The following is a 14,720-nucleotide window of genomic DNA, read 5'->3' on the forward strand; positions in this document are numbered from 1 at the left end:
TAGATGGCTTTTAGGACAGGGAAGTGTTAGCGGAAGATTGCGGCACCGTGCTCTTCTGTGCCAAGACTTTACACTGCATCTCCGCCAACATCAGATCGCCTCCCAACCAGAAATATACTATTTCCACCAAACAAGATGGTGGCACAGTGAAAAGATATACTATTTCCACCAAACAAGATGGTGGCAGTGAAGATGGCATTGGATTTGTGGTTCCAGTTACTTTTGCCCTGCACTGACTGTGACCCGGAGCTAGTTTCTGCACCCCTGTAGGGCCCAGTGGCCTTGGTTTTCAAATGAAGGAGGGTTAAAATTAAAACTCAATTCAGTTCTTTTCCAAAGCATTGTCCAGCTAGGGAAGTGGTAGCACATGGGGACCCTCTCCAACCCTATCAGATCTAAGGACACTTCTCTGCCTTTGTGCTGGGGCTGGGGTGTTGTGAATTGTGTCTTCTAGTTAGAGAGCACAGAGCACCACTCGAAGCTTCCAAGCACCACAGTTTCAGCTAGCATCTTCTCCACCCTGCACTTTATATTTCAGGTTTTACGGCTCAAGAATTTGAAAGGTTAGGGAGGTGTGAGCTTACAGATTTCAGAAAAATCCAGGAGCTGAGCTCACAGCTAAGGAAGAGTCAGGGATAGTTAAGCAGCTCTAAAGTGTGTAGGAAAGACCATTAAGGAAGCATGAAGTCTGTAACCAGAATGTTCCCTACTGATCTAGCCCAGGCGAGTGAGACAAAGGACCGAGAGAGGAAGGAGATTTGGGTAGCTCTCATGGACCATCCACTCCTCTATACACACACGCACACTTCAGTTCTATGAAAAACTTGCATTCAGAGCATGCCTAACATATTTTTGGTTATACCGGGGGATGGGATCTGTTGTGAAGAGAATTTCACAGTAAGGAAACTCATTACCTGGGGAGCTCTATAGAAGGGCACTATAATGTAAAGAAATAATCATTTACTACTCAGGGACAGTAATTAATTTAATTTCCCCAATGGAGAAGAAAGGTCATGTCTACATAAGCCCGGTGTTTTCCAAGTACAGCTAATGAAATCAGCTAACGAAAAGGTGTTTTATGGTCACCCTCACCCCCAGCATCTGAGCTTAGTATCATGAGGTACACAGCTCTTGCAGTCTTCGTCAGGAGCCACATTGCCTTTTTTTTTAAAAATTATTTTATTTAACTTTATTTATTATTACTATTGTTATTATTTTCCAGTTTGATCAGAGAGACATAGAAAGAGAAAGGAAGTGAGAAAGCAAGCCACCAGTTCCGAGACTTGAACCGTGGTTGGCCATGTGGGAGTCCAGTGCCTTTAACCACCATGCCACTTGCCAGCCCTGCCTTTTTTTTTTTTAGAGATTTCTGCAGTAGGGTATGTGCGCTCACTGGAGAGACAGAGTCAGAAATCAAGAAATCACCACCCCCCCAGGGGGGATGGCCAAGCTGCAATCTCTTCTTCTCCATTCTTCTCTCAGTATTTTGGGCATGCATGCACACACGCCTAACCTGAGTTTTAATTTGCTGGGTCCGGGTTGTGAACTGCAGTCAACTAAGTGGGAGTCCAGTGACATAACCATTACACCATCTACTGGTCCCATGCTGTTTTTTTTTTTTTTTTTTAGAGAGAGATTTTTTTTGCTATAGGGCACATGCTCTTGTCAGAGACACAGAGAGACAGAAAGTGAGAAATCACCCCCCTGGGGGATGGCTGCACCACAATCCCTTCTCCATTCTCCTCTTGGGACTTTGGGTATGTGTAAGCTCTTGGTGTAGGTTTAAAGCCACTGAGTCTGGGACGCGAACCACGGTCGACTATGTGGGAGTCCAGTGACATAACCATTACGCCATCTGCTGGTCCCTACAATTGGTTTTTAGTTTATAGATACTCCCAGACTTAGAAGTAGATGACAGTGTACCTGAGAGGGAGCCGGAGACTCGGATGGCCATGATGGCACAGGTCGACTCAGTCTCATTTCAGCAGAGGCTAGTTAGGACTACCGGGGAATGGCCCCTCTTTGTTGTGGCTGAAATGAGGTTGGACTTCGGACCCTCTCACCCAGAATCTTTGAATTCTTCTGTGTGAGCCTGAACAATGGACCAGATAGACTATAGGTCTGCCACGGGTAGTGTTTCTTACTGTTGTAATTAGACTTGAATCTATCAAATCCATGGCTAGTACACAGATTGGGACAAAGACAAGATGCCTTTCCAGGGAGCATCTTCTTCCCTCACAATCAATGTCGAACGCTTCCTGCTTTCTTTATAATCCACATGATTAGTGAGCGAATCTAACATTAGACCTTTTTCTCCGTTTACTTTAGGCCAAGATCTCCCCATTCCATATTCTCCTAGCCTCCCCATGGAGTTGCTAGGTAGCATAGACTATGGAAGGGATTACAAAGCGTGTGGAGAAGATGGTAATTACTGTTTGCAAATCTGAGATGATTATAAAAACAAGCTTTCAGAATTTTGTTTCTGCCAAACAACAGTCTACACAAATCATTGTGATTATGTGTCAGGTGTTTCGAAATCATACAGGTATAGTTTATAAACATGATTGAGAAACTTACTAATTTTTTTAAAGCATATATAAGGAGGGTCTTCAAAAAGTTCATTGAAGATGCATAGTGTGAAAAAAACTATGCATGGATTTCAAAATTTTTTGCACCAAAAGAAACTCATATTTTAATCTCATCTTTCATAATTTCGAAGTCCCCTCATGTATAAAATATATTTAAAGTATCTATGTAAATATATTTGATGTGTTTTATATATGTACATCTATCTGTATGTATCTCAAGTGAGTTATCTTCATCATATATTATATATTATATCTTCATCATATATTATAATGATAAAAAACTATGCATAAAAATAAATGTAAACTTTAGTTTTAAACATATACATGCCCTTTGTCATCTTAACTCGTGGTTCTGATTTTCTAACTCCCATGTATTACGAGGCTGCCTCCTGGTGTCTTTCAGCTCTCATATGAAATGTCACCTCCTCAGAGGCCTTCCCTGATGAGGTTATCAAACAAAACCCCCATCTGAAAAAGTCCTCACCTCCCTAGCTCAGGGAAAACAGATGATTATGTGAGAGAACATGACTTGTGCCTTTTATTCCTTTATTATTAATTATTAGCTGGGCACTGGACTGCTCAAATAGGTACTACATTTCCCAGATGGCCTCATAGTTAGCTGTGGCCATGTTGATAGGTATGGGCCAATGGGAAGTGAGAGGAATGAATGTGATCCTTGTGGGACATTTCTTTATGGTTGAGCCCCTTGCCCTGGACATCCTCATTCTTTCCTATAGACTGGAATGTAGACATGGTGCTGGCAAACTGCTCTGACCATATGGCCATGCAGATGAGACCACCACCTGAGGGGATAGGAGGGAGATTGAAGGAGCCCTACTTCTTAGAGACCCACATACACGGAGCCACCTTCCAGCCCAGGACAGATCATGTCTGGGAGCAAAGAAATATACTTCTATCTTCTTTGAGCACCTGTGTTTTCTTTCTTTCTTAAATGAATTAATTTTATTTATTATTATTTTCACCAGAGAGAGACAGAGAGAGAAAGTGAGAAAGCAAGCTGCCAGGTCCTGGGCTTGAACCGCTATTAGCCATGTGGGAAGTCCAATGCCTTAACCGCCATACCACCTGCTGGCCTGGAGCACCTGTATTTTCAATCTCTCTGTTACTGAAATTCAGCTAAACCCCTAAGCAATATACAATTATTCCTTTCTTTTCTATTTTCTTCATAACAGTTGAAACTATGTTTATTTCTCTCATTTATCTGTTCACTTGTTTATTGCCTGTTTTCTTTCTCAGGAATATGATTTCCATGAGAAAAGAAATCTTGTGTTATCCCATATCTCCAGTGGCTAGAACAGTGCCCGAAACATAGTATTGGGTCACCAGAAAAGTCATGACTTATTTGTCTATGTTCTGTGTAAAAACATGTTAGGGCTTTTCTGATGACCAAATAAATATGAAGGAACTTCAAAAAGTTTGTGGAAAAACTGGAATTAAAGTATATGTTCACTTCGGCACACAATTGTTTTGAAATTCATCCATGGGTTTTTTTTTTATAATGCTTTTTTTTTTTTTAAATGAAGTTTTTGAAGATTCCTCCTAGTTGTGAATTAGTGAATGAATTAGTAGCTTGGAACATAGTGATTCGTGAATTAGAGTACATTTTAATAAACTGTGATATGGCAACTGAGGGGAAAGATAACTGGCTATCCGTTAGAATATGGGTCTGATCTGAGTCCCCATGTATATGATGACAAATTTAGTAAGACCTCAGAACTAGGACCGTGTTCTGGGTTCTTAGAGAGCCTGTGAACCTTTACGAGATCCCCAGCAAGTTCACTAGATACGTGGTAGATATCATTCATTTGGCAGTCACTCCCTGCGTACTTACTCAGGGCCTGCAGTCCATCCCATGATGAACTGGCCAGGGGAGGTATATCCTTTTACCCTTCTGCCAGGATCGATGTCAACACAGGACATGTACTCAGAGTGCTCAGGTGTATTCACACCTGAGAGATCACAGAGAATCCTCCTGCAAATGAGGAGCAGTTGCCAGGAATGACGTTTACAGCGAAATCTGTAACAGGAAGCCACAGAGGAGCACGGTGCCATGGTAACAATTTATCCATCACGTGCAGTAGCCACGAGACGCTTTCTCTCTTACAACGAATCAAGAATGCATTCTGACCGCTGTAAGGGTTGTATTCGTAGGACGGTGAGATATTTCATATCTGGACTTCACTGAGGAGTGAAAGTCAGTACAATCCTTTATTCTGAGTTTCACTAATAATGGGTACAGGGAACAATTAGGCAGATGAGCGTTTACTTGACCTCGAATAAGAAAAAAAGAAAGTATTGTTGGAGAAAATTAGGAAAGGCAGACCGAGGTCTCTGGCCAAGGAAAATCCCACTTGGTTTCAAGGGAAGTCGTTCATGTGAGAGAAGGCTCCACATTACAGTGTTTTCCCAACTGTGCCACACCCAAGAATATGCTTCAAATGCAGATTTCTGGGTTCATCCCCAGAGATTTGGACTTAGTGAACCCAGGGTTGGGGTAGAAAGTTCTATTTTTAATGTTTCTCAAGTGATTTCTGAGCAAGTCCTTCTTGGACCACACCTTGCAAAACATTGTCTTAGACAACTCACCCCTGCACCCGGAAGCCTCTGCTGAGACAGGAGAGACGGAGGCAGGTTTTGGAAGGAACCTGCGCAAGCTTGGAGGGGACAAGCTGCTGTGGCAGTGTTCTATCCCTAATTAATAGAGTCTGGAGCCAACAGTAGCTGGCATGCAATTTAGAGCTGTTTTAAACACGACAAAACAAATGATGTGCAGCTGCAAACTGCTACCTTGAAGTATAAACGCAGCTGCAATTTGTATTCAGTTTCTTACAGATGCGGCCGAGCACTTGCCCCAGCCCATAATGCTGGAGGGGTGACCTGCAAGAATCTGGCAAGGATGATGACCCTGGAGCACATGTGGCCATTAGTTTCTCTTCTCTTCTCTTCTCTTCTCTTCTCTTCTCTTCTCTTCTCTTCTCTTCCTTTTCTTTCTTTTTTCTTCTCTTTCCTTTCCTTCCTTTCTTTTTTCTTTCCTTCCTTTCTCTTTTCTCTTCTCTTCTCTTCTCTTCTCTTCTCTTCTCTTCTCTTCTCTTCTCTTCTCTTCCCTTCCCTTCCCTTCCCTTCCCTTCCCTTCCCTTCCCTTCCCTTCCCTTCCCTTCCCTTCTCTTCTCTTCTCTTCTCTTCTTTTTTTTCTTTCTTTCTCTTTCTTTCTTTCTTTCTTTCTTTCTTTCTTTCTTTCTTTCTTTCTTTCTTTCTTTCTTTCTTTCTCTTTTTCTTCTTTCTTTCTTTCTTTCTTTCTTCTTTCTTTTTTCATTTTTTGCTATAGGGTGTGTGTGCTTGCTGGAGAGAGAGAGAGACAGAAAAAGAGAAATCACTCCCAGAGGGGATAGGCATGCCATAGTCCCTTCTTCTCCAGTCTTGTTTTGGGATTTGGGGCATGCACACACATGCCTGGCTTGAGTTTTTAAGCCACCGGGTCCGGAATTCAAACTATAGTCGACTATGTGGAAGTCCAGCGACATAACTGTTACACCATCTGCTGGTCCCCCATTATTTTTTCTTAAAGTATGACCATGTAAATATACACCAAGACTAAAGCTGAAGTGCCTCAGCATTTCATTATAGTAGAGAGGAGTCCTGACATTCCTTAACTGTAGCACAGTATCACTCACATTTTTTACTTCTCTTCATGGACAATATTACAGTTGGCATTTTGTATTAAAACGACATCCCAGCAACTTTACTTTTCTGACACTTGTTTCCTAGGTAGTGACATAAGATAGTGCAGAATCTCCAGAGAATGGCCGTGGCTAATTTGTAACTCCTTCGAGGTGCCGATCTTTGCTGGTTGTACCAGGGGGCATTTGTATGGAGTGTATTTTCACACTTTAGAAGGCATATCATTCTGGATGGTGCAATGGTCTGAACGTTTGTGTTACTCTAAAATTTATGTTGAAACCTAGTCCCCATTGTGGTACTAGGAGGTGGGGGTCTTTGAGAGGTGATTAGTTCATGAGGGTTGGCCTTTCTAGACGGAATCAGTGCCCTTATGAAAAAGACTTGAGGGAAACCGCTTGCCTCTTCCTCCACGTGAGAAGGTACCACTCATGAGAAACAGGCCCTCACCAGATAGCAGATCTGCTAGTGTCTTTGTCTTGGACTTCTCTTCAGAACTGTGAACAATGAGCTTCTATTGTTTATAACAAAATGATGTTTTGTTATAGCAGTCCAAACTGACCAAGGCAGGTGGTGTCTGTTTAAAATGTAGCTTCCTGGGTTTCACATGCAGACATTTTGATTTAGGCCTACTGTGTGGTTTTAAAAAACAGCATTTTTAAAAAGGTCTGTATATGATTCTGACACAGGTAGCTAAGTAGACAAGATTAGCACAACAGGGAGGTGCAAAGAAGTCGGAATTGTGATCTCGGTGATTGCCACACATGATTGCCACATGGGGAGAGAAGATGAAGGCATTCCTTACACACAAGTGTCCCAAGAATGAAGAACCCTTAATAATGGCTATCATTTAATAAGCATGCATATTAACTCATTTAATTCCTAGAACTAGGTTCTGTCACTATCCCCACTTGCAGTGAAGAAGTTGAGGCAGAGAGAGGTTAACTATCTTGCCTAGAATCACAAAGCTATTAAGCAACAACTGGATTATATTTAAGCATGCAGCTCTGCCCCCAAAGCCCTTATTCTAACTCCAAGGCTGTACAGCCTCTAGCTAGTGTTCTTTGCTTCGAGAATCCAAACTTGTCAAGTATATAAATTGATGTTTGTTTAGTGTGTATGTATGATAATTCACATGGCAAAAGCATTTTCTCAGTTTTTAAAAGAATGAGTTATTTTTTAATTGAAAGAATGAACTTATAATTAATTTGTCTTAACAAATCAAACATATGCTAATAATAAATTTCAGCCAGGCGCTGGGTATATAGAAATAAATGCCCTTGGGGAGCTGACGGTGTAATGGGAAAGAGAGAGTCGATCATGGTCCAGAATAATATAGTGGGCAGTTTACAGTTTGGTAGTGGTGATTGGCACAATCAATACCTTTTGGTGGAAGCATAGGGAGCAGGGGGGTTCCAGGAGAGGTCGCAGTGTCCAACCATGGGCTTGACTGAGATTAGACTGATTTAGGAGACTTCATGGAAGAAGTAAAGCCTAAGTGGAATTTGATGAATGTGTCATGGAGTCCATGAAAATCTAAGTGGTTGCCATGTGCTCCATCCTCCTTTGAAGATGTTCTTTCTACATAGATTTGCCATGATTTATACCACGTGACTCCGTAACCCTGGATACAACCATATACCCTTCTTCTCATGTTTTGAAGTTAACATAAAATATTTTTTGTCCATTTAAACATTTTTTATGATTATAATTCTCATATCCTACAAATATTGACATTCAGGGACCAGCAGGTGACATAGTGGTGAAGGCACTGGACTCTGATTGCATTTTAAGTCCTAGACCCAGTGGCTTAAAACTCACTCCGGCGCATGTGCGTGCGTGCCCAAAGTCCTATAGGAGAATGGAGGAGAAGGGATTGCGACGTGGCCATTGCCCTGGGGGAGTGATTTCTTACTTTCTGTCTCTCCAGTGAGTGCATGTGTCCTAAGAACAAAAACATCTCTCAAAAAACAAACAAAAACAAAAATGAAAGAAACCCAAATATTGACATTCAAAGAAAACGATTACCTTTTTCTTTTAAAAGTAGTCAGTGGAGTCTAAATAACACACTAATTGGATACTAACCATTTCCAGTCAAAAACATGTAAGCTATATAAACATTTGGAAATTGTACCTTTCCTTTTTCCCCTTTAACTCATTCTTCCATTTCACTTCATGCAGAAAAAGTTGTTACTTTTTTCTTTTAGTTTCCTATAGGGCACATGCACTTTCCAAAGACAGAGAGAGGGTAAGTGAGAAAGCATCCCCTATGGGAGATGACCATGCCACAATCCTTTCTCCTTTCAAGAAAAAGTTATTTCAATGAACACTATTTTTTATTAATAACCTTTTCTTGACTGCCCAGTATAGTTCTCTGCTAGACATGTATGTATATAAATTGAAATTTGAAATTCATTTTATTTTTTTGTAATTTAAGGTTCTTGGTGTTAAGATTTTTTGGTCTGAGTTATCATATTATTATGAACTAATACTTAATTTTTAATTCACCAATTAATAAAAATGTATATATATATTTTTGGAGAGGTTTTAGCTACAGGGTGCGTGGGCTAGCCAGACAGACAGAGAGAGACATAGAGACAGAAAGTAAGAAATCACCCCCCAGGGGGGGATGGTCACACCGCAATCCCTTCTCCTCCATTCTCCTCTCGGGATCTTGGGCATGCACGCATACACGCCCAGCGTGAGATTTAAGCCACCGGGTCCGAGATGCAAACCGCGGTCGACTACGTGGGAGTCCAGCGACATAGCCATTACGCTAACTGCTGGTTCCCAAAAATGTATATTTTTGATATTGATCAATTAGTAAAGAAAAAACATTTGGAATTTCTTTCTCTAAATAAGATGAATAGATGAGTAAATGCTTTTACTCGTTTAATTTGAAATTTTTGTGATTCCATTGGATTAAAATGATGCATTTCAAGAATAACAGAGTTCAGCATTAATTTTACACCTATGTTTCATTTTTATAGATGTCTTGTTCTCACAAACAGGTAAGTGTGACTATAGTAGGTTTTGTTAGTGTAAGGTCATCCACTGACTTCTGACTTATATACCAAAAATGAAATGAAATGAGGTTCTATCTTCATGTACCTATAAAATTAAAAAAAAATATTTGAAATGATCTAATAGCTGATAATTAGGCTCTATTACAATTTTGTTAAAAGCAAAGGATGCAAAACAAAGGGATGTGTTGTTCAGTATTATAATAATTATATGTAATTATAATAAATAATAGTTATAATATTGAACAAATAAAATACAAACAAAATTATCCTTGAAAAGCTTTCATCCTTGGGGACCAGCAGATGGCATAATGGTTACATCGCTGGACTCCCACGTAGTCAATTGCAGTTCAAGTCCTGGACCTGAAACTCATGCCAGGCGTGTGTGCGTGTGTGCACAAAATCCCAGGAGGAAAATAGAGGAGAAAGGATTGTGGCATGACCATCCCCTCTGGGGGATAATTTTTCACTTTCTGTCTTTCTGGTGAGTGCATGCTCCCTATAGCAAAAATTTTTCTAAAAAAAAAAAAGTCTTCATTCAATATGAAATTACTATTAATTTTACCTGGTACTTTTTTTTTTTAAACTTCCTTTCTCTCTCTCCTTTTCTTCCTTACTTTCTCTCCTTCCTTCCCTCCTTCCTTTTCTTTCTTCTTTCTTTCCCTTCTTTCTTCCATGAGCAAGCATGAGCAAGAAACAAAGAGAGAGAGAGAGAAAGAGAGAGAGAGAGTCAGGGTCCTCAACAAGGTTGCCTAGCCCTAGCTTCAGCCAGTTCTGGATCATAGACATGCATGTGGCCAGCATGCTCAGGGACGTCTCTAAATGAGAAACCAAAACCTTCCCATGTGGGCCAGCCTTGGGTTTTTCCACTGTGCTACAAACTGGTCCTATCTGGTACCCTTTAATGTAGAGGCATCCCTTGTAACTCAACATGTTGGAAAAGCAATAGAAAAAAAATTGTTAATTTCAACACAGTTTTACCAATAAAGATTTTTTTCCTGAATGAGTTTAATATCTCACATGCTTTGCAAATATACAATGAAAAGGTTCAGCTTATTTGATTTATGAAAAATGTCTTCTATCTGACCTAATCGTCAAAGCCAGTCCCCTTTAGTCAAAGAAATTAGCCACTCAGACTTACTCTATGTTAGAAAAAGTCAATTTTTAGATTTTACTAAAATAAACGTAGTGACATATTTACTATATTTCATATAATTTTATAAAATCCACTGAAAAATAAATTATGGATCATATAGAAGACAACGATCATGTCAAAATTAACCTTCATTTAGTAGCAACAATTAATTTTCATTTTACAAGAAAAAGATAAACTAATACTGTTTCACATTACTTAATTTGTTGTAAAGTGATGTAAAATTTAGCAAAGTTAATCATATTTTTAAGGAAGCAATGAGTATAATAAAAAGTGAGGACAAACGTCTGACTGCTTTTCCTATTCCAAAATTCTTTCCAAAGAGCCTGGGGGAACTCCCGTCTACAAACAGTAACAAACCAGCTCCAGTCCATTGATGATAATAGGACACTCTCTACTTCCTGCTCCTGGCATAGTATCTTAATGATACATAGTAAGCTTTCTTATCTCTGTTAAAGTAAAACAAAGACATTCTTTTGTTGATTTTCTCTCTGTAAGGGAGACTTTCGCTTTCCTTTTGAATCACTGACATTAGAATTTTAAACTCACCTATAACCTACAAGACCCTGCCTTCAGATGACCCACTTTTTTTGGGTCTTATGGACTCCTTATACTGACTGACAACTCTCTTTCTCAAAAGACATTAGAATTTTAAACTCACCTATAACCTACAAGACCCTGCCTTCAGATGACCCACTTTTTTTGGGTCTTATGGACTCCTTATACTGACAACTCTCATTCTCAAAACCAAATAAAAAGAGCATGGAGAAATACTTTTGTCTTTCTTCGGGTTGGTCACTCAAACTTGTGCTTAGGAATAAGCCACACTATTATTTCTGCAGAGCTTGGTTATTTCCATCTACAAAAGCATGCTCTTTTTTCTGTGTATGAATGCATATTAAAGTTGCTTTTTAAAATTGTACTTTTAATTGCCTATCTAATGACTCTCTACAGCTCATCCTATTGTTTTATTTTCTTCGGACTATGGCTCATGGTATCTTACAGATATTTATGTTTTGTGATTTTTTTTCTCATATTTTTGCCATAGTGCATGTGCACTCACTGGAGAGACAAAGAAACAGAGAGAGAGACAGATAAGTTAGAAATCACCCCCCACAGGGCATGGCCATACCACAGTCCTTTCCCTTCAGTCTGCCTTTGAGATTTTGGACACATGCACACATGTGCAGCGTGATTTTCAAGCCTCCAAGTCCGGGACACATACTGCAGAACTGATCAAGTGGGAACCAGCACCTTAACCACCATACCACCTGCTGCCCCATGTTTTGTGACTTTTTTTTTTTTTTTTTTTTTGTGAACTCAAACTGGTTGTAATTTTGTCAGTGGACATCTTTTGAGGCTGAGTTTGAACACGCATTCTCCATGGGAGGATTTTTGTTACTTTTGTCAGGCACCTATGGGCATTGATTTTGAATCTTAATAGTTCATCTTAAATCTTAAGTATCAACTTACAATTTTAAGAATTATACCCATAGCATAAATACACTTGCAAAATGTATATAAAGGCTATCTTGTGGACTGGTATTCTTAGGAAATAAAACAAAACAAAAACAAAAAGAGAAAAGAAAGCAAAACCAAACACTTTCCCTCCCTGCAAGTCCCAGGCAATATTCCTTGTTGTCTGATTGTTCATAAAGTATTTTATACCTCATTCCCATTTCCCTGAAGATATATCTCTTCCTGGGTACTACCTTTTGTGTAGGGCAATCTTTTTTTTTTTTTTTCTTCTCTCCTGGTGGGCTATTTTTTTTTTTTTTCCCTCTTTCCCCCCCCCCCCCTTTTTGCCATAGAGCATGCATGCTCACTGGAGAGAGACAGGGAAAGTAAGAAATTACTCTGCAAAAGGGATGGACATGCCATAATCACCTCTCTCCCATTCTCCTCTCAGGATTTTGGGCACTCAAGCACATGCGCCTGGTTTGATTTTCAAAGCTGCCCACCAGTCAGCCATTTGGGGACCACCACGCCACCTACTGGCCTGCATAGGACACTCTGGCTCCCCGCCCTGCTCTGCTCCCAGGATGTTTCTTTAGTGCCCTCTACAGGCCAAAGTCCTAAGTCACTTGGATTCACACATGCACCCAGACTACCCAGAAGTTTCCATTCTTGGTTTCCTGTCTGATCTCACATTTCTGATCTCACTGGATTTCCCCCTCATTCTTAAAGAGTTCATTTCTTAAAGATTTCCCCCTCATTTCTTAAAACATTTTTCGAAGTGGAATTTCAACAATTATTTTATGGAAAATATATATTTAGCAAGCACATAGTGCCCAAACTAGAATCCTCAATCTAAATTTTGTCAATTTTTAACAATAATAAATGTCACCATGAGTAGTTTGACTTGTGAGTTTCATTTTGTATTTTAAAAATCATGTCCAGTTTTCCTAAATTACCTGGTCAAAATATCCTTGAGTAGAAAATAGAAAAATGTGTGAAAGTACAAAATAATGAGTTAAAAATGTCCTGGTTAGGGCCCCAATCAAGATCAATGGTCCTCATTTTCTTTTTTTTCCTTGGAGAGGTTTTTGCTATAGGGTGCGTGCGCTTGCCAGAAAGACAGAGACAGAGAGACAGAAAGCGAGAAATCACCCTCTAGGGGAGATGGCCATGCCACAATCCCTTCTCCTCTATTCTCCTCTCAGGATCTTGGGCACGCACCCGCACGTGCCTGGTGTGAGTTTAAGCCACCAGGTCTGGGACTTGAGCTGTGACTGGCTACAAGGGAGTCCAGTGACATAGCCATTACACCAACTGTGGGTCTCTGCTTCTCACTTTCTAGCTGGAGTAATTGGTTCAGGGATGGGCATGGGGCTTAAAGCATATCAAGCCAAGTTCTCTGGGATTTCATATAGAACACAGAGAGGAAAAGTATCTCCTTTCTTGTGCAAGTCTGGGATTTCATATAGAACACAGAGAGGAAATGTATCTCCTTTTCTTGATTCATGAACTGCAAAGATGATATTTTCTATCTGCAGGTGACTAAGTCCCTAAAAGTCCTGTTTAGGGACCAGCAGTTAGCGTAATGGCTATGTCGCTGGACTCCCATGTAGTCGACCACAGTTCAAGTCTTGGACCTGGCGGCTCAAACTCACGCCGGGCGCGTGTGTGTGCATGCCCAAGATCCCGAGAGGAGAATGGAGGAGAAGGGATTGTGGCGTGGCCATCGCCCCGGGGGGAGGTGATTTCTCACTTTCGGTCTCTCTGTCTCTCTCTCTCTCTGTCTGGCAATCGCACGCACCCCATAGCAAAAGCCTCTCCAAAAAAAAAAAAGTCCTGTTTATATCACAGAGAATGAAGTTGAGCAGAAAAACAGCATGAGAGACAGACAGAGAAGGAGACCTGACGAGATTGCTCGAGTCTGAATACTGTTGTTCCTTAGGTCAGATTTCTCTGTCCTTCCCAAGTAAATGAGTCAATAATTCCTTCCTTAATTTATTTATTTGTTATGTTTTAGCTTAAGCTAGCTTGAATTGAGTTTCTATGATCTGAAACCAAAAAGTACTACCCATTAAAACTGGTCAGATCTAGCACCTCGGGGAATCATATATCATGATTATTCATGCTAGTTCTCTCAATTGTCCACACTTCCCACATTTGTTAAGTATTATTATCTCTAAATAGGACAATGTATTCATTTATTTTAAAAATTTTATTGAGCACTAACTATAGGCTTCAATCATGATAGATATAGGTTTATAAAGAAGAGAAAATATTAGCTTCTGTCCTTGCAAAACTCATTCTCTAAATGCAGAGAGGGATACGCCATGGTAGGTAATAACGCTAAAACATTCAAAAGACCCATAGAAACAATTAGCGAGATGAGAAACTGGGACTGGTGATACCTCTCGATGTACTTTTAAAAGAAGACTAGAATGCCCCTAAATAGTGGAGGTAAAGGTTCTTCAGACCAAGGAAATAGTAGGGACAAGGTCCTAGATGTGTAAGATGGCATGGTATATAAAAGCCTTGGTGGAGCATTGGATAGTTAACATATAGATTAATTGAATAATTAATTTTGACACTAAACAGTTGCTACTAGGAGAATCCAAAGTTACTTTGAAGTATGAAGAATTTTCTTTATTTTGTTTCTCCTTCTTTAAGGGGAGTATTTTTGGCAGCAAAGCAAATATTCAGAGTTGGCTCAAGGAGCCATACACATGCCATTTCAAGCTCTCAAGTGTTTGGGGTCTTGTTCAACAGTGTCTTGGAACACAATGGAAGTCAAGTTAATTTCAAGGA

At 40.0% G+C, this 14,720-nt stretch overlaps 1 pseudogene; it reads left to right on the plus strand.

Moving 5' to 3' along the window:
* Positions 1–2,421: 2,421 nt before the first annotated feature.
* The window catches only part of LOC102492150 (KRR1 small subunit processome component homolog), a 15,664-nt pseudogene continuing 3,365 nt past the window's right edge, over positions 2,422–14,720 (plus strand).

Source organism: Tupaia chinensis, unplaced genomic scaffold, assembly GCF_000334495.1.
Source record: "Tupaia chinensis unplaced genomic scaffold, TupChi_1.0 Scaffold000317_1, whole genome shotgun sequence".
NCBI lineage: Eukaryota > Metazoa > Chordata > Mammalia > Scandentia > Tupaiidae > Tupaia > Tupaia belangeri.